At 37.6% G+C, this 26,614-nt stretch overlaps 1 protein-coding gene across 1 annotated transcript in view; it reads left to right on the top strand.

Annotated features, from left to right (window-relative positions):
* The first annotated feature begins 219 nt into the window (after positions 1–219).
* DLC1 (DLC1 Rho GTPase activating protein) overlaps positions 220–26,614 on the top strand; it is a 254,667-nt gene continuing 228,272 nt past the window's right edge. The window contains exon 1 of the mRNA XM_071556429.1: positions 220–242. The gene's annotated coding sequence lies outside the window, so the exon portion shown is untranslated. The remainder of the gene's footprint in view (positions 243–26,614) is intronic.

Genomic DNA, 26,614 nt, shown 5'->3' on the forward strand with positions numbered 1-26,614 from the left:
AAGTACTTACTCCCTGTGTCTTAAACTAATCATCCAAGGGCTTGTGACAGTAAGTATAGAGTAGCTTCCTTGTCTGCAGCAGCATTCTTTGAAAGGGAAGATTCCCTGGTGAATTCATTATTGCATAAAAGTCCCACCCCCATGAAACTGCTGTAGACACATAACAGGATTACTGCTCAAGAGTTTACTAGGCTGCAAGTAAAATTGCTCCAGTCAGCCAGCAGCAAGCATCTTTGATTAAGGTAGGAAAATGCTTTCTTTTACACACCTCATGAAAAAATAAGGAAGCATTTCTATTTATTTGCTGTAAATAAAATTCCTTTAGCTATTACAGTATCAGCTCAATTTATAGGAAAAAAAAGTGATTTTTTTAAGTCTTCTGAATCTGGCTCTGTAAAAATACCTTGTTAGGGTTAGTGCATTCATATTCAGCCAAGCAGTAGATGTGGAGATTGCTTTACTCTTTGGAGAGGTAATATAGTTCAAATATGTTTTAATACAACCAGGTAGAGCTTTTGTACTTAAGATATTAAATTACTGATGATTTTGAGAGATAATATTTAGGATTTTTTTGTTGCTTAACATTGTTTCGTTGTCTCTTGCAGCTTCATAGCAGCACAGAAATGGCAATTTTGGTTTCAAAATACTAGCTGTTTCATATTGTGTCTTGAAAAAGGTTATATATTTTGCCTCCAAGTCAGTGTTTTCAGAATTATAGATCACAATAGTTACAGGAAGGCTTTGATATGAATCTTCTAACTTCATTAGCTAATGAATGTGTCAAATGTATTCATGTAATTCTAGAGAAAGAAATTAGCTGGATCTAATAACCTAATGGCATAGAAGTGTTCTCAAAATGTAGAGCTGCCTAATCAATGCTGTGACAAATTAAATGATCTGTGATCTTGAAGGTTAGGAGTTAATTGAATGAAGAGACAGTATTGACAGAATTTTTTTTGAAAGAGCTGCTCATATATTCCTAATGGAAAGCTTGGTTTTATTTTTCTTTAAAGTAATTGCACATTCATCCTTAATTGAAATTCCCTGATTTTATCCCTCAAGCTGCTTTTAGGCAGGGCAAAGGTCTTTGACTTTTATACTTTAGAGATTTAAGTTGTCAGTGTGATCTATAGAGCACCTACTTGTAACTATAAGTGACTAAAAATCATTTTAATCTGCACTGAAAATTTTCCTATACTCTCAGATTCTAAAAGTGTATGTGAGTACTGGGAAATAATTTATGAAATATATTCTGTGGTTTAGATACAATTTGCTCTCTACATTAGTGTATAAGGAAATATAACACATTTTAATTTTGTTGAAGTAGAATTTTATTTGCTTGCTTAGCCAGCAACATACAGCATAACTCACTTCATTGACAGCTAGATCAAAAAGACTATTTAATGAGATTTAGACCCTTACTAGTTTCCTTACTAGGATTCAGACATCACAAATGTAATAACAATTAAGGTTTAAGTGATCATTCTGGTCTCAAAAAAATTAGGAAAGCCAGCTGCGTTTCCTGCACTTCCTACAACTGCTCAATCTTTGGGGAACACAGTGATCAGAATTAACTTTGCTTTTCTGACTGCTGACTCTTCACACTTGTACTCAGTAAAAGCCCATATCTGTCAGTTGGTTCTGCCTCTGAGCAACCCAATCTAGTTGAAGAAGTCCATGCTTCTTGCAGAGGGGTTGGGCTAGAAGATTTTTGGATGTCTTTTCCAAACCAACCTCTTCTATAATTCTGTGTCTTCTCACTGCTCATCCAAAAGCAGCCATCTCAATTTTAAGGCCAGTAAAACTGACAAAATGAAAGAAGTAAAGTTTCAGAAAAAATGTGGCTCGGCTGCAGAAGCATAAATGAAATCATTAACTCATGTTTAAATTGAGACACAGTGGAATATAAAATTAAAACAGTGAGAGATAACAAGATGCTGCCTGCTGCCAATGGCCGATCCACTTGTCTGTGTTATGACAAGCCAGATGGGATTTTGGCATGGTGTAATGGCATCACCCTGTGTTTTACCTCAGTGGTGGCTGATGAACTGAAGACACAGATGATGTCATGAGAGGTGTGAAGGTGTGTCCGAACACTGGGATACAATTTTAATATGGAGATATCAGAATGACTTCAAAGTTAGAGAGGGAGGGGATATCTCAGCGACAACCATGCAGCACAAAAATTACTGCCGCATGACAGCTTGGCAGCCCTAGTTTCATCCTTCAGACCTAGGACCTCTTCTGGATTGACCTAAACACTTATGTTTTGAGGGTGAACACATTTTAGACTAACAACTTGATTCTACTGTTGCAGAGTCCGGCTCTTACCTTCCACGCTCTTGAGTAGGGGCTTGTAAAGTTTCAGCTACTTGGTTTCAGGGAGGTACTATGCAACGCAGCAATATGAATAGTGTTCTCCACTGGTACCTGATACTAATAGAGCTTTCCAGAGCAAGTAGTTCTTTTGTTTCTTGGTTTGGACATATTCAACAATAATAATATTCAACAATAATAAGACTCCCTGCTAGCCTTAGAAGGCCTTATTCTAGAATCATGCTTATAATCCATATTTTTGTAGTTTGTAAAGTACAAAGAAAAGGAACTCCTACATCGTTGTGTAACCCTCGCTTTGACCAAGGTGCAATCTCACTGTATAGTAAGAAGGTAAGTTCCGTACCTTTGAAACTTGGGAGGTATTCAAAATGCAAACATATTGTGTAGGGAGAGAGGGAGGGAGAAACCATTTCACCCTTCCATGCCTGGCAAGGAAAAACCTGTGTTACTACTTTTGTTTACTGGAGAGCGAACTGTTATCCTGAACCTCCTGCACAAGTTTTATAGTAGAATAAGAGTAACTTTGACAAAAGCCACTTCATGATGAAATTGCCTCCTGAAATCCATTGTATTGCATTTTTAACACTAAGTAGTGCTAATGTAAAACCAGAGAGCACTACAGAGTGAAGTTTGGAGGGGAGAGTGGAGAGAGGGGGTTTCTGTGCCTCTGTGTGTGTATTTGTTTGTTTTGGGGTTTCGTTTGGGGTTTTTTAATGTGCATTTTTTTTTGTCTTTAAATCCATAGTCCAGAAAAAAGCTGCTGCAGCTATGTTGTCAAAAGGTAAGAGGAGAATTAGTAGCAGAAATGTCAAGACACTGTTGGTAATATCTTCCTAAGCACCTCAACCACTTTTTAATCAGAGAAGCAGCTTTGAGCTCTTAAAATTCTTTCTTGCTGGGCTTCTCAAATAAGTCCATGCTGACTGGCAAAATTGCCATGCAAACAAGACTTGGGGCATAATGGAGTGATAATTTTTTTTCCACTTCTGTCTCTATTGAGGTCTGATGAAAAGTGGGACAAATATTTACAAAAATACAGATTTTTCTCCTAATCTTGTGCAGAGCCTTGAGGACAAGCAGCCATCACAGAGTATACTGACAGTAACTCCTGAATAACTTACCTATATTTGCTTACACCAAACTGGCTAGTAGATGGTAGCTAATAAGGCTGTTAAATTACTGGATCTGATAAGTACACCTCTGAATGACAGGGGAAATTCTCATGCTGATCTTGGCCCTATAAATACTTATTGCAGACCACTAGAAAAAACCCCAACCTTTGTTATGCTGAATATTCTGAGTTCAGTATTTATTTATGAAATTACTATATGATACTCTCTGGGCTGCCAGAGACGTGGTGGATTCACCATCCCTGGAGATTTTTAAACACAGATTGGACGTGGCGCTGAGTGCCATGATCTAGTGAACGGACTGGAGTTGGACCAAGGGTTGGACTCGATGATCTCGGAGGTCTTTTCCAAGACAATCAATTCTATGAGTCTGTGATTCTATACTTTCACGGGAATCAATTGTACAGAAATGAATATGCATAGTACAAAGAAACCTTTTTGGAGTAACTCATTGCTCCACCTTGTTGTTTCCCATCATATTTCTCTCCTTCAGTTGTTTTACCTCTAGAGAGAAAATAATTCAATTTCAAATGTTAGAGACAAAATTACTTGATGATGCAGTGATTGGTCTGGAAATCTCCAGCTATCCAATGACTTATGCAAAGTAGATGCGCACAAACTACATCTACTGTTACTGATCTCATTCTGGGGTATTTTTCCCATGCTTAGTTGTCTCCTAAGAATTTGAAAGAGACAACCATTAAAAGGCAATAGCTGTTCTTACAAAGGAAACCAACCCGTAACCCCAAAAGACCAGTAGTTATGTAAAAGAGCATGGGATGGTAGTATAGCACATAGCTAAAGAATATTTTGGGAAATCCTCTTTTGAAGCAGAAATTTGCAGTAAAATAGAAGTGAGGTGATCCTGTGGTTGAATACTGCACATAGAGCCATAACAGTAAAGAAGACAGCAGCAGAAAAAAAACAAAAGGCACTTGACCAAATTTCCTCCTTCAATAATCTCTGTCTATACAGCAGACACCTTCCTCCATGGTGCTATCTTTGTTCCTACATAAGCTAACTTCATAGTGATTGGTTTGAAGTCATGACAATGAAGTCTTTATGTTTTAAGTAAACTTCTTTTGTGATAAAACCATTGATATAGTACAAATGCACACATATGTATGTCAAATGTGCTACAAGGGGTCTAACAATTACAACCAAAGAAAACTTGTTCTTGGCTTGAGATGGAAATATTTCTTTTTCTACTATGTGTGGATGTATATAACCAAAGATCAAATGAATGGACAAGTTTACAAGATTACAGTCTTGTTTTCTTAATAATAATCTGTAAAATAATGAGATCCTTGCATCCCAAGGTTAATGTATGGTTGTGTGATGCATAAATTAGTGTGTCAGATGTAGAACTAATAGTGTGCTATTTAAACTACCTATAAAGATTCAAACATACTTAGATTTCTAGTTTGTTTTCACAATGTAAACACAAGGACAGCAAAGTTTGAACCTCTAAATTCAGATATGGATACATATCTTTCTGTAGACATTCTGGAATTAACTTCTGTTATATGTATGAAAATTCTGGCATGTATTTATACAAGGTGAGACTCATTCTTGAGTCTTTTGAAATGCAGATATCTTTGAAATGCAACAGTGTTCATGTACCACTTAAGTAAGATATGGTTATGAAACAATGACAATATATCAAATCTCTATTGATGCATAGGGAGCAATGGGGTAGCTAGTAATTATCTACATAATAATTCATTTAATGTACTTTTAGTTTTACCCTGGTTTCATTTACTTGACTTATTGCTTCCCTGTAGTAAAGTCCCATTAAGAGACTTATAACAGTTTTACCAATCAGTTTTAGAGAAGTGGTCTGGATAATTTATTTATGGTGTTAATTCTATTTGGACTCCACTAATGCTACTGAAATTTCTCCAGCTTTATTTGACCTTATATTCACTTAATTGAGCCCTCTGATACTCTGAGTTTGTGCCTCAACTTTATACCAGTAAAATACCAAGGCTATCTTGCCAGACCAGAAGGGGCAAAAGTCATTTTCTGGAGGGTTTCAAAGACCTTTTGGCATCCAAAAGAGTAGTAGAAGCCTAGGTGTAGGTAGCTGAATCCAGAACTCCTTTATCCAGAATTTTTACGTAACTGAACACACTTGCCAGTACAGCTGCTTTGTCCATAAATATACTCTGAAGTGGCTCTGTGCCTCAACCTCACTTTTCTATTTTAACTTGAGTTTTTAAAAGGGAAGCCCCCACAAATACCAGTAATGCAAACGTGGTATACACACTACACTCTCCATTCTCTCTGTAATAGCTGTTGGCAACAGAACAGCCTTGAATGCTATAAGGAATATAGCTATGTATAAGATTAAGAGTTGGTGGTCTGAAGATATTAAATATGATGCTGTAATTTTCTGGATTTCATAATGGATTTCATGCAGTTGTCAGTCATGTTATTGAGTTATTACGTTTGACTGACCTGTAGCTCCTGGCAATTCCTTATGTTGACATGTCATTATTCATATTTTCCCCCAAAGTTTTCTACTGACTCATCTTGGTTCCGGATTTTGAATAGGCTGAGCAGGTGGGCCTTTGGACAGGTTACTGTCAAAAGTGAAGAAGCTTTAATTAGGAAATGCTCTCGCTGCTCCTATTTCCCCCCTTTCTGTCTCACTTGGTGTGTGGGATTTGACAGCTCTACTCAGGTAACCAGCCACTCACTGGCAAGAGAAACAAAAAAACTGCTATGGACATTTGTAAATTAGGTTACTGACTAGCACTGATCTACACTTCTGTGGTTCATTGGGCTGTGCAAGGCATATGGCTATCAAGATTTTTAAATTAAATTCATAGAAAAAAACCCAAAAAAATCACAAGTCATAAGCTGACTCCATCTTTCATGAGTAGAAGGCCAGCTATATCATTCTTAAACTATGTCATCTAGAGTATGTGTAGATATTGATAAGATACTGTACAGCAAAATAGTTGGGCAGAATTTCTATAGTTATCTCCTTAAATGCTATCCTATTCAAATGATCTGAATGGCCTTTGTAAAGGCTGGGAGAAGGACTGTGAGAAGAGTAAAAACTATTTTGATTTTTGAAATAAATGAGGAATAAAAATAATATGCCCTCAAGGTACTAGGTGCATTTTTTTATTGTAGGTTTTGTTGTTGTTTGTTTGCTTGCTTGCTTTTTTCCTTTATGTCAAGATACAGAACTTTGATGCAAAAAGAGAAGTATGTTCTTCCTTTCATATTCCAAGAGTCATCAAGTAAATCTCTGTCAGGTGAATCTAATATTTGCAGAAAAGCAGTTCCTGTAAGAAGAATCCAATTAGCCTACTTATGTCACTTAGTACTCTGTGCTTTAGTGTTCTCTGACTATAGATTAGTTTCCGTGCTTTAATTCCTGCCATTAATATTCACCCATCATAAGCTTGCTTTGCTATGCATTATTTATCAAGTGTAAAAAGTGTTATAGCAAGTTTTAACTAGGTAACAGGCAAAAAATGTTGTGCAAAAAGTGTTTTTAACCTAAATAGTTCACACACTGAAGAAGAAATATGAAAAATACTATTAAAATGAGACAACTTTACAGATACTAGGGATATGCTGCTTGGGTTTTTTTCCCCGTCTGTATTGATGTCTTAGGAGTTTATATATTTGTATATATATGTATATATTTTTAAATATTTGTCTATATATGTATATTTTTTATATTTGTAAATTTTTATGTAGCTGTATAACTTCTCATATTTGATGTAGCAACTAGCAGTTTCTACCTTTTAGATTCCTGAATTTCTGTCTCAAAGGTGAAGATAGCAGCTGGAACATCTTGCTGGGAACACATGTACCAGAACTAGAGTAGCAGTACATATTATAGCCAAAATAAGACACCATTTTAGTCAAAGTAATAGAAGGCTCAGAGACCTTGGAGAAGATCCAAAGAAGTGAATGTGATGTGAAGATGATGATGGTGAAGAAGTAAGAGGTCCTGAGACCTTCGACTCAATTCCAAGGAGGCAAGCCAAGGGGCAGATTTAGGGGAGGTTCTGGGGAAGGATGATTCTTGGCTTGGATGTAACCTTTAGTTACGGTAATTAAGTAGTACTATAAATTAGTAAGCACCCCTCTACTGCTGCGTGCACCTCTATACACTGGGAGGGGAGGGAAGCAGGGCAACACAGCCGGAGCAACATTCCCCGCTCCCCTCCCCGTCTCCTCCAGGCAAGCCACGAAGAGGCTCAGGTCCTGCATGAAGAAACACGAGGATGTCCTTGGAGGCAGGGTCTATCTCTCTGTACATTGTGAACCTAAAAACTCTCATTAAAGAACTGCTCTTTACTTTTCCCAAACTAATGTTGTCTTGAAAAGGTTTTCTTCGATTTTAGGAAACAGTATAGAAAGCTGTTTATTTATATGTTAAGAATGAAACTAAATTTCTAGACTTTTGATTTCGAAAGTTGGGAAAAATCCCTCTAAGTACACAAAAGAGAATTTTTCCTACCAGAAGAGGACTCAAGCTACAAACTGTAAAAGGGGATCTTACTTCTATAGTCAGTTGGGCAGAAGGGGCTTTTGTACATGCTGCTATAAGTACTGCTCATTGGATAGAAAACTGTGTCAATGGCCAAGCCCAGAGAATGGTAGTGAATGGATTTACCTCCATCTGGCAGCCAGTCACCAGTGGTGTTCCCCAGGGCTCAGTGTTGGTGCCAGTCTTATTAACCTCTTTGTCAACAATCTGGACAAAGGGATTTCATCCAGAAAAAACTCCTGGTCAGTTTGGAGATGACACCAAGCTGGATGGGAATGTCACTCTGCTGGAGGGCACAAAGGCTCTCCAGAGGAATGTGGACAGATTCCATTGAGAGATCAAGGCCAGTGGTAAGAGGTTCAACAAGGCCAAGAGCTGGGTCCTGAACTTGGGTCACAACAACCCCATGCAGAGTTACAGACTGGGGGAAGAGTGGCTGGAAAGCCACCCAGTGGAAAAGGACCGGGGCATGCTGGTTTACAGCTGCTGAACCTGTGCCAGCATGTGCCCAGAGGGCCAAGAAGGCCAGTGGCATCCTGGCATGTGCCAAAAATTGTGTGGTAGTGATTAGTCCCCTGTTCTCAGCAGTGGTGAGGCTGCAACTGTATCCAGTTCTAGGTCCCACACTGCAAGAAAGACATTGAGGTGTTGGAGCAAGTCCAGAGAAGAGTAACAGAACTGGTGAAGGGGTCTGAAACACAAGTTCTGTGAGGAGCAGTTGAGGAAACAAGTCATTTATTCTGGAGAAAAAGAGGCTGAGGGGAGACCTTCTCTCTATAATTATCTGAAAGAAGGTTGTAGTGAGATCATAGTCAGTCTCTTCTCCCAGGGAACATGCAATAGGACAAGAGGAAATGGGCCTCAAGTTGTGCCAGAGAGGTTTAGTTTGCTTACTGGGAAAAATTTCTTTACAGAAAGGACGGTCAAGCATTGGAAGCAGCTGCCCGAGGAAGTGGTGAAGTCACCATCCCTGAACATATTTAAAAGCCATGTCAATGTGGCTCTTAGGGACCCAGTTTGGTGGTGGGCTTAGCAGTGCTGGGCTGACGGTTGGGCTCAATGATCTTAAGTATTTTTTCCAACCTTAGTGATTCTACAATGCTCTAACATTAATGCAAATGACTAAAACAAATCTATTAGTTACTCTATGTTATTTGCTAAATGGCATTCATAGTTTTGTTAAAATACATGAAATTGTTTTCATAACAAAAAAGGAAATTTTAAAACCTTGATTTTTAAGAAGGATATTTGGATTGGGTAAAGGAAAAGATGAATGCAAAACACTTTGAGAGAATACAAGCTTTTACAAGGGCATTGTATCAGGTTTTCTCTCTGGAAAGAATCCCTGAAACCTGTTGAGGGTGTTTGGTGCATGTTTAATCTGAGACATCAGTATAAGAATGATGAAAAGACAAGGAAACAAACATGAGACTAATGCTCCTAGGAATATAATGCAACTCTGCTGTGGAAAGGGAGATGGCTGTGTTCTGTGAACATGGTGGAAACCTGGGCATGGTCATTTAAGGGACACTTTAAGATAAATGCATTGCTGTCTTCATGATTATGATTTAAAAGTTGCCTATTTGAGTATTCAACTAAAAAGGATCACAATTACCACTGAAGTTGTTGCATCGAGGTATCCACTATATATCAAGTTAAGAGCAAGCTAGCCATGTGAACATGTTAAAGCAGTTATTTAGAAGCATAATTTGACTAAATATTTATTTAAAAAGAGATGTCATATGTCTGTACATATGAATATATATAAATAGAGACACAAAAATATATAACCTATTAATTATCTAGAGAAAGGGGTTTTTAAATGTTTGTGAAAGTAATTAATTCAGGAAGAGGTGTCAAAGATGTGTTTAAGGTATATCTGGTGATGGTATAGCTATTTTTCCTATCAAATGATTAGAGCAGTAAAGTAAGGAATTGGATATTTTTGTTATATTCCATTCTTTGTATAATTTCAGGCAGAAGAATATTAAATATTTACAACAGTACTTACATTTTTTTCATAACTTACATGGCTGGTCATTCTATTGACCGGGGACACCACTGAAGGTTTAATCTCAACCCATATAACCTAAAAGTCCAAATTTCCATCACAAAGGAAGGAGTCTGAGCTGAAGGTATTGTGGGAAAATGGACACACAGTAGCTTTCTTTTAATATATTTGCTTTGACTGGGAAAAAAATTGTAATTCAAAATATCTGACATTTGAGCTTTAAGCAAAAATACGCAATTTGGAGAAAGTAAATAAAGGTTTTTCTGGTCATTAGTTAAACTCTAAATGCATATAAGAATATCTTGGAGCTGATGTAATGCATGAGTGGAGGGAAATTATAAATTGCTGGAGGATATTGTCATAGACTTATCCACATTTGTGGTTTAGGAATACATCTAATGTTGACTTTGTAAAGCCAATTGGTTTCTATGAGTCACTTTTAAAGCACTTCATAATCATATGACAGGGCATTTGATTTTTATTGATGTCTCTCTTTTCTTTAGCAAATAAGTTATTTATTACAGATTATATAATATGTAGCTCCAAAACATCAGTTTGAAATTATAAAATTAGAAAGGTTGAATTTCTGTGTATTTGATAGTCAAATGAAGACATGCTGACGTGCAGTTACACCATTAAACCAGTTAAGGACTTAAAAGGTTTGAGTTATTTCATTTAAGAAGATGGATGTATGTTTTGTGCAGAAAGATTCTTTATTCTTCATTCTATTTCTACCATCTGCTTTAAAGTCATGTTTATGCTTCAGCTTCAAAATCCAAAACTTTTAAGGATTTAGGTATATAATCATAGAGCACAAATAAAAGCAAACCAATGATGCCTGGAAATGAAAGGCTTTATGATTTCCCTGTGACCTGCAGTGCACCCTGTGAATCACTCATTTTACAAGCATTGACCTAAGATTATTTTTTTTATACAATATATCCTCTTACTTTGTTTTTATTTGTTTTAAACTAAACTGGCAAAAACACACTTTGTTTTCTCTGCAACACTACTATAACTAATGCTAATACTAGAACTAAAATGGGATGAGAGTGTCTCTGCCTGGACTGAATCTATTTTATTTTTGAGGTATATATATAATTCTTACCACAACCCCCAAACCTATCCCAGTAGCTGATTGTAATGCTTGTAGTGGTATAAGAGAACAAATTCCGCTTTTTCTTTTCTCAGCTCCATCAGATTCATACAGCTGGATGTTTCTGTTTCTGTTCATAACTGGCAGTCTTGAAATTCTATAATTCTAAGCTCGTTTTTTTTGTGGTACATCTAGATAAACCTGCAGCCCCAGTGATGAGGAGGGTTTGTCTAGTTCAGCACTGGAGAGAATTCTTTGCTTTTCAGAGGATTACATCCCCATGTGCAAGGGTCAATGCTGTTCTGGTTGCAGAAGGGTTAAGCAGCATGGGGAGACGGTAACTATTGGTTTTGATGCTGTTTCCAATTAGGTTTGATAATGAGTTTTATATAAAAGCAACAGTCAAGGGCAATGGGGGGCTGCTTTAGAAGAAAGAACAGATGCTGAAGACAGATTTATGCTCCAGGTGATTGGTATAATAAGCTTGAGGAAACAATGCAGGAGACAGCAGAGCATTTTAAACAATGTTCTGTGCATAATTTTGCTGTGGTTTTTATGCGTGGGCTGCATTATTTTGTGGAACATCTGACATGCTGCAGTTCTGCATGTACCTGCACCTGTCCTGGGAGAGTAGCCATGGCTGAACCAAGACACTTAAGTATTAGCACATGTTATATACTGAAATAAGGAACGTGCTTCTTACCCTATTAGTGCTTTTCTATTTGAATGGAACTTAAAGGCCAACTTGAAAATCAAAGGAAATATTTTTTAAAGATACTTTGCATCTTCTATTATTAATTTATCTCCTTGTAAGTTCTCCTAAAAAAGTAGGGAAAACATCATACCAAAATTATTTTAAATTTATTTCCCAAAGCTGACAAGAACTGCTGGTCGAGGGCCTGCTTCTTCCTGCCCTTGATTTTGAGGAATTCTGTCTTCTGTTCCTGGTGTGCTGAAAGATATTCCTTATCATCTATCTCTGCTTTGCTAAAAGCCATCCAATACAGCAGGACTGAACAGTAGGGTCAGTGATCTAATTGGCAATGAGCTAAAAGACTGTGTATTAGACATTGTCTACAGTTATGTCTTTTTACTATGTATTTACAATTGTGTCCTCATGACACATCCTCCACATTAAGTGTTCAATATTATTAAGTGAACGGTATCTTCTGAGCAATCTGGTGCTTTTTCATCCTGTTGCAGGACTAGGGCTCTGGTACTGCTGTACTTTGGGATACCCCATAAAAAGTTGTCAGATCTGACTGCAGTCTACATCCTCTGCAGCAGCTTTGTAACTTCCATGGTTCCTCTCTTACCATCCCATTAGTCATCTCTTCTGTGAAAGCCCTCATACCATTTTTGGTGGGTAAAGAAATAATTTGAAGTTGGTGACTGTAAATATACTGCTCGAGAAGATGTATTTGACAGCTTACTGCTTTCTGGCATCAGCACTGTGAACTAAAACCCTGCTAGGGAATTTCACATCAGTTTTGTCATTATTGTGGGCAATTAATCTATCATTGGAGAAGAAACTAGTGATATAGATCACTTGCTTTGGGAAGACTTTCTTTTTAATGCTTTAGATCCTTTTTTCTGAGCCCATTAGACAAACAGATGGGTAGAAAGTTGCTGTACCACATTGCTGAGGTGACCAGCAACAAAAATTCAGGATAAGAAAATGTTCTCAGGTGAAGAGCTCACCTTAGAATTGCAGAGCAACGTGAAATCTTTCCAAGCACTTCAGAAGCACACATCTCTCAATGTATGAAAGGTCATTTTGTCTCATGGAAAAATGTAAAAACTTTTAGTGTAGTCATCACTTGAGGCAGTAGATATGTTACTCAATTTTAAGATAGTAGTGTCATCAGTTCCTCAACCAAGTTTTAGTAACCTGGCTTCTTTTAACAGAGGGAAAAACAAGATATTAAACTTCTGAAACATGAATGGTACTGTGAGTCCTCCTTGTTTGGGATGGCAGCAGAAAACAACACACTAAAGAAAAGTAAGGAATCTATTTATTACTTCCCATCAGCAGGCAGATGTTTAGCCACCTCTTGTAAAGCCAGGCTTCAGCAAGCATAACAGCTACTTTGGAAGACACATGCCATAAAACCATGAATGTCCTTAGTTCTTTCTTCTTTCCCTGAGATTTTATTTCTGAGTATGATGTCATATGGTATGGAATATCCCTTTGACCAGCATGAGTCAGCTGTCCTCCCCCAGCTTCTTGTAAACCCCCAGCCCTGCTTCCTGGGGGAGGTAGAGTGGAGAGGGAACAAAACACCAACTCTGAGCAAGCACTGTTCAGCTGCATCCAAAACATTGGTCTGTTACCCACACAGCTTGGGGGAGGGGGCAGTTTCCCACTTTGGGAATACAAGAATTTGTGGTAACATGAAGTAATACTGTTGGTAGCTTGGTGTTGTCATCAAACTTGCTGAGGGTGCACTCAATCCCCCTGTCCATAAGTGAGGAACTGAACTTCTTAAATTGCCTTTAAACATTGATACTGGAGTGAGCTGTGCAAACCTCCTGCCCAGGATATTGAAGATAAGGCTTAGGGGAGGAGGCCACGGCCCACAAATTGTTAGATTTATGCAGACCCTGGGGGTAAAGTCTTGTGTGTGTGATGCTTCTTTAGACATGTGATGCCTATCTAAAGGAGACCAGTGGCCCTCTCTGGGTGTATGATATTTATTTCCTATGGTCCAGGCCATATCAAAGGAGGTCCCTGTGTGCATATGCCCATGACAACCCTCCCCCTCTCCCCACACACATGGAAGGCACCAGGAGGGTTTCTGAGAGTACATAAAACCCATCAAACTTCATGTTTCACAAACTTCTCTTCCCCTCCATTCCCTCATGGACCAAGACACCAATGACAACAACAACAACCAAGTGCCCCAGAGACCTTTAAGTAGTGACCATAAAACTTTTATCCTTTTATCTCTTTCTTCTCTCCTTTTCCTTGGGTAATCTCTCTTTCTCTCTCTCTCTCTTTCTCTCTCTTTCTCTCTCTTTTTCACTCTTTCTCTCCCTTTCTCTCTCTTTCTCTCTCTCTCTTTCTCTCTCTCTCTTTCTCTCTCTCTTTCTTTCTCTCCTTTTTTTCTCTTTTTTTTCTCTCTCTTTCTCTCTCTCTCTTTTCCCTTATACATTTTCTTGGGTGCTATACATTGCTATATTACAACCAAAATTGCTAAACACCTGTTTTCCTTCACAATACCTTTATACTTTATATTGCCACATTACTATATATAATAACATCAAAATCAGCTACATATCTGTTTTCCTTTACAATGAAATTGTTCTAAAATAAACTATATATATATATATATATATATATATATCTAATACACACACATATATATATACATGTAAATTCTGTTCGTCTAGTATCCATTTACTTTAAGTCACTCCAAAGGATTTATTAGTAAAACAAGACTTAGTCCTGCCTTTTAAGGGTAACACCATGTCTCAGACAAACATGTTAAATAGTGCCAGTCCCAGTGCTGACCCCTGAGGAGCAGTACTCATCACTGCTCTCCACTTGGACATCACGCTAATGACCACAACTCTGAGTGCAACCGTCCAGTCAATTCCTTATCCACCGAGTGGTCCATCCATCAAATCCATGCCTCTGCAGTTTAGACACAAGGATGTCTTGTGGGACAGGGTAAAATGCTTTGCACAAGTAGAGGTGCCTTTCAGTTGCTCTTCCCTCATCCACTAATGCTGTATCCCCATCATAGAAGGCCACCAAATGTGTCAGGCACAATTTGCCCTTAGTGAAGCCATGTTCTCTATCACCCATTACATCCTTACTTTCCATGTACCTTAGCATAGTTTTCAGGAGGATCTGATCTGTGATCTTGCCAGACATGGAGGTGAGACTGACTGACTCATAGCTCTATACTTGCAGAGAATATCTTACCACTGAAATGTTGCATTTAAAACATGCAGAGAAAATACTATTTAGAGAGATTCTATGACAAGTTTTCCGTGTATTGCAAGAATTAAGCCACAACCATACTTCATAAAGTTAGTTTGCACCCTGCTCAAACCTGATCAAGTTTGAATAAGTGAAGCAAAAAATACCAGTGGTCTGCTTGATGATAAAGATAGAAGGATAGGTAGGATGTGGTAGTAAGTTATTACTGTGATGCTGATCAGTTCAAGAAAATAAGAGAGCACTAGAGGGTTGCTGTGGAAGGAATTACAGGAAAACGGGTAAAAACAGGTAACAGCACTTTATAAAGCTATCGGTTAGTTTCAGGCAAAGCACTTCTTAGAGTGCAGAAGGAGAACATGATTCTATATAAATTCTACAACACAGCTGCTCTATTCACAACTTTACTATGTGGAATCTGCTGTGGTAATTTTCAGAGTATAATCTGGAAAAATAAATGAAAGGTATTATCTTAGCATAGACCATTTACTTATAATAAAGTCTATTATATCAAAACATAAATAGCTACCAGCTGACACATCTGGGGAAGTGGGTAGTTGTGTCCACTTTGGGCTCTATGGTGCAGCTTCTTACATAGCAGGGAAGTCTTGGTTCTTAGTCAATATTTCTTTTTCAGAGTCAGCAGAAGCTGTCTTCATCTTTTCTTCCTTTGCCTAAATTAGTCATGTCTACCCAAGCCCCAACCTGCAGCATGGTTTGAAGCAAGCAAAATCATCTTAGGATGGGTGGATCACATGAATATTTTTATCACTAGATTTTCATTCTTGTTGAAATCAATTGTTTAGATTTGGCAATTAATTATATGTGGGTTATGATCCCATCCTTTTAGCAGCTTTCTCAAATCTATTCTGGTTGTTCTGTTTCATTTCAGGAGCTTACTGAATCTGAATGTTCTTAGACTATGTGGAAATTTATCTGCAGTTAAAGTTATAAACTCCTGCAACAGAGTAATCCAAAGTCTAAGGTTTGCTTTTAGAGCAGGTACCCCTCATAGTTTAGTCCTGGCTGTAGACTAACATGTAAAGAGTTCAATTATGACTCCCAAAGAGCAGAGACTGCTCTGGTACATAGATTAATCCACTCTATAGGGAATGAAGAACTATTGGATGACAGCTGGAGGATGTACAAACATCAGACCTACCAATTCCATATGCTGTAGTGTTCCTTCACTTTCAGACACAAAACAGACCTGTTAATCCATATTAGTACATGTGATATCTGAAATGAGAGTAATCTGGGTTGCACATCCCTGACTATTTATGTCCCCATGTAAATTTAAAATACCTGAAATATATTTACACTGGTTTTTTTTCTGAGGGATGTAGTGGCAGAGCAGCACAGTACACATGGAGAAAATCGGCTTAAATTTTCTGCTGATCTCAAGATAACTCAACTTCAAATGCCAACTGCATTTAAGTGGGGCATGTCATACAGGTGGGATGAACCAAATTCAGGATTGTTCTTTAATATTTTGTTGTTTTGAGGGTTTTGAACTATATATTGTAGATGTCTCCCTCTCTATTCCTGTATTCTGTCTTTCTTGAGTTCTTCATCCTCCTTAATGAATTAATGATGCCTTATCAGTCATTTAATTATAGAAGGGTTAGGGTTAAAAGGGACCTTAAATATCATCTAATTCCAAAGCTCTTTCCATAGACAGGGACACCTTCCACTAGACCAGGCTACTCAATGCCCCATCCAACGTGTCCTTTGAATACTGAGAGTGATGGGGCATCCACAACTTCTGTGGGCAATCTGTTCCAGTGCCTCACCACCCTCACAGGTAACATCTTCTCTCATCTTGTTTACCTATTTGACTATACTACATCACCTTATTTTTGCAGTCAGCCAAGAAAACTGATTCCCACATGTGACACAATAAAAGTTTTACAAATCGCTTTGCAAGAAAATGGAAGTGAAGATCATTTTACCCTATAGTTTGTTGGAAATAGAGATTTAAATTTTTTCCTGATAACCTAAATTCCCTCCTATTGAGGCTGCACTGCAATTAAATCCTTTTGCAATGTTCTCCTTATGGTATGTTTTCTTAAGTTTTTGTAGCTAATATTTTTAAAACTTTGCGTTATTCATGCATTTTTCAGATAGCAAAGATATATACTTCTCTATATCCTTCTCCTAACATTTCCAGTCTGCCTTGCAACTTTTGTCTTTTTTTTCTGTGAATTCCCTTCAACTTGCTAACAATCTTGTGACAACAATGAAACAAAGTAGTTTCTCACTCCACTATTTCGGCTGTATAACTCTGAGATGAAGGGTAATCAAGAGTAAGTTATGCATGAACATGCTTAAAATCCAGTAAAGTGGAGTGGTTTTGAGTGGTTTCCATTTTTTCATACTGACCACATGGAATTCTGACCAGTCAGACTGAAGTCTGTTTGAAGCAGTTAGAAAGCACCTGTATCTTAGTCATACTGACTGGCCACCCGCAAATCCTCAAAAAAATTCTTTAAACTTCATCGACTGTTTTTATTGTTTTGAGTCCAACAAATGGAATGATCTGGATATTAGTCACAGATGTATGTGCTACTTTATAGTGAGTGTGGGCATTGTCCAGATGTTGGATGTACATGAGCTTTTTGGACTTCACAGTCCAAAGGGGAAGGAAGAGAAGACAAACAGATACACATGTATATATAAAAGTTCACTTGTGAGTGAGCTCATCATCCAGTATTTTTTGATGATGGGCTTTAGAATGATTTAGGGATGCAGTTATATTTAAGCATATTTAACTTTTTGTGGGCATGCAGACAAATATTTGCTATAGCTCTATTTCACCTTTCACATATTATAGTATATTAAACCACAAAACCACATTGGCATAGTTAAAGGGTGGATATTTAACATTATGCTGCTCTTGGAATAAATGTGTTTGAGGAGGGATGGGACAGGGGAGTGGCTCTGTGTGAGGTGTTTTGTTTTTCTGGTTTTTGGGGGATTTTTTTGTATGTTTTGGGGTTTTCCCCTTGCAGCTGTGCACACCTAGTGACAACTACTTTTCAGCATCAAAATCTTATCACTGATCACACTGCAACTCAGGTGTTTCATTACAGTAGACAAGTTTACAAAATGGCAACTTAATTTTATGGTGGCTTTAAAGATGGCAATTCATCAAGACATTTTCTCATTCAGTATGGAAATTTCATGCAAAAAACTATTAAACTACACCATTCTGCATCTATTTGTAAAAATATCTGATGTGAATATTGTTCACACTGAAATTTTATGAATGGCCTGAAAAAAAAAAAAGGCAGAATCCAGTACTAGTAACCTCCACTACCAATATTAATCTGCGTATGGAGTTGCCACACAGGTTACTTCATTGAGGAAACAAGCATGGAGCAAAGTATTTCTTAATTAGTCTGCTGTTGCATTGAAATTTATGTCTTTGTCTCCTGTTTCTTGAGTTAAGTGCCACTGATTAACAGGGAAATCCAACAGAGAAGACAAGCTTATATTTAGTAAAAGAAATCTTATTAGCCAGCAATCTTTTCTGAAAACCCCTTGCTTTAAACTCAGGAACAAACACTGCTAGCAACAGTTCACTCAGTTTTACTTTTATATCATTTACATCTTTCATTCTTCTGACAGCTTCTTTTTGTTATTTTTGCTTCTGTCTTCTGGCATGCTCACTCTCATGAAATAATTTCCTCGTCAGACTCTCATGATCCTTAAAATACAACAGTATCTATTGATACCATCCAAGTGTTCTCTTAGAATCAGAGTCACAGACTCCTGCTGCCACAGGTCTTATGAAAACTTATTTTCTTTGCCAGAAAACTTACAAAACAATAAACTCAAACTCAGGAGGCAGAGATTCAGAAATTTATTCTGCATTTGTACATTATACCCATTTGCTATATATATTAGTTTTATGTAATAAAAAACCTAGGTCATGGGGGTAAGTTTATAAAGACACATAAATTTGGAATTAATTTGACTGTGTATGTCCTTTTATATTTCCATTAAAAACTGTTTTAAATCTCTGAGTGGTAAAGGAACATAGTGTCTGCTGACAATTTCAGTTAAATAATGAAAATACATGAAACATCTGCTGTATATCTTTAGTGTTGTAAAACTTATTAATAGGGAAAACTTTCCTTTGAAATTATGTTATTAGAACTGAATCATTGTTAATAATATAGGAGGCTACAGGCTTGATGTTCTCACCTCCCTAAAAGCTACAGGAATACAAAAGACTATGAAGACAGACATGACACTGAATATTGTGCTATCACAAAACTCTCTAGATCTTCTCTATCTTCCAAACTGTTAATAGTACTTTACTCTCTAAACTCAATTGCATTCTTAAGTGTCTTCAAAGTACATTTTAATAGATGACATACGCAAACTATGTGTTAAAGTGTATTACGCTTCATGTGTATTACGCTTTATACGTATTACTCTTCCGCTCTTGCTTTGTATTCTTTTGACTAAACACCTTATGAAGTTTGTGTTTTCATTTATCCTGAATGTTACCCAGTCACATCAACTTTGCTGCATCATGTGCTGAACTGCCAAATAATTACCACAAAAATTCATAACCTCACTGCCCATGTATGATTTATGTCACTGAATCACTCTGTGTTAGAGCATCTTTTGACATGCACAAGGGATCTTCCAAGAAGGATATTTGCTAATTAAGAGTACAAAAGAATTACTCCTTTTCCCCAATAATAGTAGGTTGTATATGCTACATGTTAGTCAGTGGTGTTTATGCTTCTGTTTAGACAACTTATGATTATTTATATAGCTCATACTTATGTACGTTCTTTTACCTTAACAGTATTTTCATCAATAAAACTAAGCTAGCTAGCTGTGCTATACCAAATTAGGCCTTGAATCCTAGCATGATTCATAGCATGGGAATTTAAATTTGTTATTAGGTATAATGGTATAATCTGACATAGCTCAACATACTTTATAGGCATCTGTAGAGCTTGTTGGGTGCTTACAGCACTCAGTTTTCAGGATGTATGAATATTGCACACTGTGTACCAATATGCATTTTGGAATAAATCAGTAAGTCAAAAGCTTGGCTGTATTGGATTTGTAAAAAGTTATAGTGTGGTGTAGTAGGTCTAATTACAATCTGACATGTTTAGACTTTGCTTCTCCTCTCTTTCCCCCATCTAAGTTTAAGGAACAAAGTAAATGGTAGAAAATAATGACTAGAAGAAACTATGTCAGGTTCATCAGGTAATTGACCCCATACCCTATGCTCTACAGTGCATTTCATAAATCTTTGGAGAGTCTGCAAAAAAGCAAAGCTTCTCTCCCTGCCCCTTCACTGCTAATTAATCCTGAAGATTTACCAATCCCATGATGTTACCTTGCTCTGTTTAATCTTTACACTGACTTAGCTTCTGGCTTTTAGTCAGGCTGCATAAGTCAAGTCACTGATGGAGAATGAAGATCTCCACCTATTCTGAATTCACATAACCTGGGCATGCAAGTTGGACAGCAAGTAGATAACCTACATGGGTTCCTATATCAACCTCATGTGACCTTTCTGATAGGTAGGAGAGCTTGAGGGTTTCTTTGAAGTGGATAAAGGAAGATTGTGAAATATTGAATTAATAAACTAATTATGTGAAGAAGCAGAGACTAAATCTTCTGTATTGTGAATAGTGGTACCTGGAACCTACCAAAAAAAAAAAAAGAGAGAGAGAGGGAGATATCAAGGTGGGAAAGAGACCTTTCAGGATTGAAGCCCTCCCCCCCAAAATTGCCACCTTTGAAAAGATAGTATTGGGAGTTCATTTAGTTTATAATATCTATCAGGATTAATCTCCAAATCTCCCAGAAGCTTCACATTATGGATAGGCTTTATATGTGCTGATTCCACTTTGAATTCTGCTCAAATGGGTAAATGTAATGTGAGTAAAATTTCATGAACTGAGAAACTGGACTTAAACAATGAGCTTGTAACTAATCAGTTCCTCTTGAGATTTTTCATCCTGCAGACCAGCTCATTTTTCTAGTTCTCTCAGACCACATGTGATATATGATTCCTTCCATCTGTTTATGACTTTAAATTTCTGAACCGTAAGTGTGAAAGGAGAAATTCAGTTGTGTATGCTGCTTAACAGAGAAAAGTGTTTTGGTAGCTTTTATTTTCTCAAGTTGTAGTCACTGTAAATCACTCACTGCATTAATTTTAACTGTGATATAAATAAGTTACAGTATAAAGCTACAATACTGTGTCTATGTTTTAATATCTGTCATTTCCTCAGAAATTACAATCAAATTGGTCGGAGTAGGTCTTATTTTGGAACACTATTCTTCTTTTTCAGAAGGAACTTGTCCTTCTATGTCATTTTTGAGTACTTTTTCTAGTTGCTCTCCATTAGAAATGCTGTTTCAGTAAAAGAACTCTGTGACAGACTTGGTGTGCTGGTTTAAAGATGAACCAGCAGGAGAAATGAACAAGAGAGATTACAAGGCAGAGTTACAATTTAGTAAAAAGATTACAATAAATACGGCTTTGAACAAGTAGAAGTTTTGTTTGAAAAATTTCTGTGATATCTGTAAAACTTTTCAGATGTCTGCCTCCCTTTCAGAAAAATTGGTTTTCGTCTCTCCTTTACCTAGTTTCTAAACTAATCTTACAAATCTAATATGGTGTAAAGGACACGGAAGTTGGGCTCCTATACAACCATTAATAATCTTGTATTGTTCTTCTTTAACTACTCAGTTGACAAAAAAGCTCTTATCCAAAATTCTTTTGGTTAACTTAAACTCTTGGTAATGCATATCTCATTTATTTGATGTTACCTTTAAACCTCAGTTTGTCATGGGAAGCAGAACAAAACAGTTCCTTTTCTTCACTTTGTATAAGTCATCTGCTGTATCTTGAGATCTGATTCAGACCAATGTTAGGTAAGCACAGCTGTTGGAGTCCTCAGATCTTAGCACAGGATATACTCTTTTATTCTCTCTTTTATTTTTACCAATTTCTGTCTTCTTTTTAAAAATATATAGCTAGTATCTTTTTCCCTTGTATATTACAACTTTTTGATCTTGCCCCAAATATTTGCTGTGTATAGTTTGTCACTCTTTGTCAGAGATATTTTCTTTATGACCTTCTCTCAAGTCACTTGATAAAGTATCCTTTTTCAATTTTTTTCTCCCACTTTCCTACTATGATGCAGTTTCCTAGTTCCTTTGACATTTATAGAAATCTCAGTAATAAATCACATAATCACAGAATCTGCTGAGTTGGAAAAGACCCACAAGGATCATTGACTCCAGCTCTTAGACCTGCACAGAATCATCACCAAGAGTCATACCATGTGCCTGACGGTATTATCCAAATGCTTCTTGAACTCTATCAAGCTTTGTGCTGTGACCACTACCCTGAGGAGCCTGTCCCAGTGCCCAACCACCCTCTGGGTGAAGAACCTTTTTCTTATATCCAACCTAAACCTTCCTGACACAACTTCAGGCCATTCCCTTGGGTCCTGTCACTGGTCACCACAGAGAAGAGATCAATGCCTGCCCATCCTCTTCCCCTCATAAGGAAGTTGCAAACTGAAATGAGGTCTCCCCTTGGCCTGCACTTCTCCAGGCTCAACACACTAAGCTGCTCCTCATACAGCTTCCCCTCCAGGCCTTTCCCCATCTTCATTGTTCTCCTTCAGATATTCTCGAATAGGTTAATATCTTTCTTATGTTGCAGTGGCCAAAACTGCACACAATATTCAAGTTGAGGCTGCCCCAGTGCAGAGCAGAGTGGGACAAACCCATCCCTCCACTGGCTGTCAGTGCTGTGCCTGATGCCCCCAGGACGTGGTTGGCCCTCCTGGCTGCCAAGGCACTGCTGACTCATACCCAGCTTAACACTGACCTTTCCACAGCACTGTTTTCCAGCATCTCACTCTCCAGCCTGTATGAATATCTGTGGTTGCCCCATACCAGGTGCAGAATCTGACACTTTCTCTTGTTGAACCTCATATGGTTGGTGATCTCCCAGTCCTATAATTTGTTGAGGTCTCTCTGCAGGGCCTCCCTGCTTTCAAGGGAGTCAATAGCTCTTCCCAGTTTTGTGTCATCTGCAAACTTGCTTACTATCCCTTCCAGTCCTCTGTCCAAGTCATTTACGATGTTGGAGAGCACAGGGCCTAAGATGGAGCCGTGTGGAACCCCACTAGTGACAGGTTACCAGTCTGGTGTTACCCCATTCACTATCACCCTCTGTGCTCAACCCATGAGCCAATTGCTCACCCACCAGAAGATGAGTTTATTCAGCTGTGTGATGGACATTTGGTCCAGAAGGATCCTGTAAGAGATAGGATCAAAAGCTTTAGTGAAACCCAGAAAAGACTGGATCAACTGGTTTCCCTTGAAATCAGGTAATGATTAAAAAAATAGGATTTGACAAGCAATGCTAAGTTACATTGTATTGGGGTAACCCTTTCTTGGGGTAATGTAGATTATCTTAGTGGCAGTCAAGGAGGCAGAGACACTCAGGCTGCAGTGTGATCAGAAGGCTCACCAAAGAGAAAGGACTTTAGTAACAGCTTCACTTTTATCTACTCCTACATATAACATGCCAATACACTATTGATCAGTAGTTGACCTAACATACACGGAAAGATTCTACTGGTTACAAGACATTCATATTCTGCAGGTGCCTCTCTGGTCCTTAAGGATTCACTCACCAGTTACCTCAGACCTTAAGAGATCCACACACACTGTCATCCCCACAACACTGTACGCCAATGTTCATTTTGAACTGAACCTGGATTGTTTCATTAGTATAAACTTTTGTTTCAAAGACCAAATTCCACAATTATCTAATTATTTCAGTGAGGAGGTTCCTTGCAGCTTTAAAATTTGTTGATACAGAAACTCTGATTGGAGTTGGTTTTATAAATAATGGAGTATGGGAATAAAAATGAGTCTATATTTATCTTAAGTTTCTAGTGCCTTTAGCCTCACTCTTATAATGAGAAACAAACTACATGCATTGCTATTATTTACTCTGGTATGTTTTCTTTTTCCTCTTGTAATTTGAGATTCCTTCTCTCTAAGGGTAAATCGTTGTTTGTCAAATATTAAACACAATCAAAGCCTCCTGCTGTGCTTATCATGGTTTGTCTCGAGTTAAACATATGGTCTTGAAAAAAGTTGTGAAAACAGTCTTTATCATTCACTTTTGCCACTTCAAGAAGAACTAGCAGCTGGGAAGCTCTGAACAATCATGGCAGTCAGAACAAGAAAAGTAGAAAATGTGAGAGGGAGGGGAAAAATGTCTTACTAAGCTAAATTTGGAGAAATGTACTCTATTTTAAAATGCCATGCAAGAACAAAATATTGCCAATGAAAATAGCAAGAATGGAAAGAGAAAGAAAGCATCAGCAAAGGATGAATAGAATATTTATTCTACAAAAATGGAAGCAGAAATCCTTCAAGATGAAACCTGTATGTGATTTTATTTTCCACTCAAAATCAGTTATGCCTTTTTAGTGAAAAAATTTCATATTGGTAATTATAATGAATTCAATAAATTGCATCTTTAAAGACAGATTAGCAAACCAACCCAATGTCTGATCAAGATCAATAAATGCTCAGCTCCCACCTGACCCTGTCAAACCAACAAAGCCAACCAAAACTTCCCTTGAGGCAGTTTATTTCAGAAACTCCCTTACTGAGGTTTCTTCTTTTTCCAGATTCCTAATACATCTACATTAGTATGTTAGGGCAAATACAGAGCCTATTTTGAGGCAAATCACCTAGTCATTCCTACTTACTGTGTTTTGCATTGCATTACAGAGCAGGCAAAAGGAGCATGTGGATGAAACTAAACTACATCACATGGAACACACCTAATACATCCAGCCCAGGGCACCCAACTACTTCAAAGAAACTAAGCCTATGAAACGCATCTAACATAGATCTCTCTTCCACAGCTGTTTTCCTCTACGGGTTTACTTTCATTGGTTGACACCGCTTACCAATGTAGACATAAGCACTGTGGTATAAGACCAGAATAAATAGACCACAATATCATGTAGACAGTGGTACAGTAAATGCTGCGTGAAAGGCTCTGTGAATAGCTGATAGTCTTGGCTCACTGGCATTTTTCAAAAAATGGTAAAAGACTTGTCAGGACATAAAATTTTATATGAACAGAATCAAAGCATGTCTGCCTAGTTCTTCATGGTATTAGCTGTTAAAGACGAGTAATAAGGAAGTTTTAAAAATAAAGCTATTTGAGTGAAACAACTTAAATTTCCATTTTAGAAATGTGTGGATGAAAACTGTGCAGTTTTTTAGTTCTTTTCAGTTCTTTTGTCTTTTTTTCCCCCCTAACAGTCTCGATGCATTTTGGTTCCTTAATCTTTGTTTTTCAAAATCGAATTGTTTAGGCCCAGCTCTTTCTTCAAACTACCTTCTTTTTAAGGTCAGTTTCTCAGATTACTGAGATATACTCAGAATTGCATTCATCTGTCTTGTCTTTAACTTTTCAACCTATTGCCTTGTTGCTGCCAGTTTAGGAGTGCTAGTCTTGGAGACCTGAAGGAGAGTTAGAGCTACTGAGAGTGAGTATGTTATGAGAGCTCAAATCCTTTTAGGCATTAAGAAACTAAGTGTAAGAGACAATACCAAAAGAAATCAGACTTATTTACACTGCTGTTCATGAAGTGTGAAAATAGTGAATCAACTAAATGCTATGTAAAATGATAAATTTAACTCTTAGTCATCAGCAGTTGTGTATGAGATATTTTGCTTCATTTCATGGAGACAGTACTTGCATTTTATTTTCCTTATGCGTTCTGGGGGCAGAATAATGTGGAAACCACTGAATCCTCTGGTTTCATTTAAATTTTGAGTGAGTTGTGTTTTGTTGGGCTTTATTGGATTAAAAAAATAAATTAAGAAATACATACCTCAATATAAGCTGAGATATATACACTGTGTTTACACTGGTACATAATGTATGGCTTTGATCTCCCAACTCAAATGCTGCCCGTGTTGCAGATATTTCCTTGCTCATATATAAAAACAATGAGTATATACCCCGATCTCCTAACAAAATTAGATTATTGCACTGTCCCCATAGAAGAGTCCTATCCCATTCCTGGATGGAACTCATCTTTGAAAAACCTACTGCAGCTATGGATGGCCTCCTTAGTTTCAACACAGCATCTTTCTAATTACCATTGCAATTTTAATACTTGTGGGATTAGGGGGAAAAGAAGAAGAAGGAAAAAAAGCCAGATTTTTTTTTTCCAGCATCATCTGGCTGTGTGTCCTGTGGATCAGATGCTGCCCTTCATATAGAAGAAGAGACTGGAGGAAATATTCCTCTGGAAAGTGTAATGGGTTCCCTGAAGGGGATGAACAATTTTATTCACCCTATGGAAAGAGGCAGGAGGGGCTACCTTCAGCATGCATCTGAAGAGAGTCAAGATATCTCATTTGGAACAAAGCAATAGGCAGACTGCTCAACACCTGCCCAGATGCTGGACTGACCACACACATTCCTGCCACTGCAAACCTCATCCACAGCTCATTACACAGTATGCAT

This window comes from Pithys albifrons, chromosome 5, assembly GCF_047495875.1.
Source record: "Pithys albifrons albifrons isolate INPA30051 chromosome 5, PitAlb_v1, whole genome shotgun sequence".
Taxonomy (NCBI): Eukaryota; Metazoa; Chordata; class Aves; order Passeriformes; family Thamnophilidae; genus Pithys; species Pithys albifrons.